This window comes from Polistes canadensis, unplaced genomic scaffold, assembly GCF_001313835.1.
Source record: "Polistes canadensis isolate GaletaPanama2010 unplaced genomic scaffold, ASM131383v1 scaffold_17, whole genome shotgun sequence".
NCBI lineage: Eukaryota > Metazoa > Arthropoda > Insecta > Hymenoptera > Vespidae > Polistes > Polistes canadensis.
This window is the reverse complement of record NW_014569564.1, coordinates 537094-537908: the sequence shown is the minus strand read 5'-3', so window position 1 is coordinate 537908 and position 815 is coordinate 537094.

The window sequence follows — 815 nt, the reverse complement described above, 5'->3', positions numbered from 1 at the left end:
GTAAAAAAAGATTTGTTCGGGGGAAACATCGGTATAAGAAAATAGTTAACTTTTCCTTATTATCATCTTTCTTCGAAATCAAATTACCGGAAAAAGAAACAATGAAATAGAATTTAACCTTTTTTCGAGAACAATTGGACCAGCAAATCGTTCTAAATAAAATTGTCATTCTCTATTTCATCTTTTTTGCAAACAACAACACCATCATCATCATCATCGTTATCATATTCTCATTCAAATTTGTGTCAGACATTTGTACCTTGAATTTAATCAAAAAATATATAACTTTGATTACGCTTGTCTATACGATTTACAATTTTTTTTATTGCACATACGACGTCATTTCTCTTATTTCAAACGATCTCGGGATTCTATTGTTCCCCTCCCCTTCCTCCCCATAGGTATAATCAATAAAAATAAATAATAAATATTTACGGCAAAGAGAAAAAGCAGGGAACAATATTTTCTCATAATTTTCCAAGCAATTATTATAAATAACGAATAATGTGGGAAAACAGGATACAAACGTCATCAAATTAATTTCTTTGTATTGGTTTCTTTAATATTTTATCATCAAAAAGAGAGGGAATATATTCCAAACAGTACTCGTTTCTTTGATATCATATCACCAAACAATAATAATAACAGTCTGTCATTGACACTCTTTTCTCCGCTCTTTCTCCTCCTTTTTTTTTATTCTCCCTATTCAAACGGTCATCGAACGAGAAAATACCACGATGATCGTTAATCAAGCACGTGTCTAGAAAATATTCTTTTTCATATATATATATATATATATATATATATATATTTTT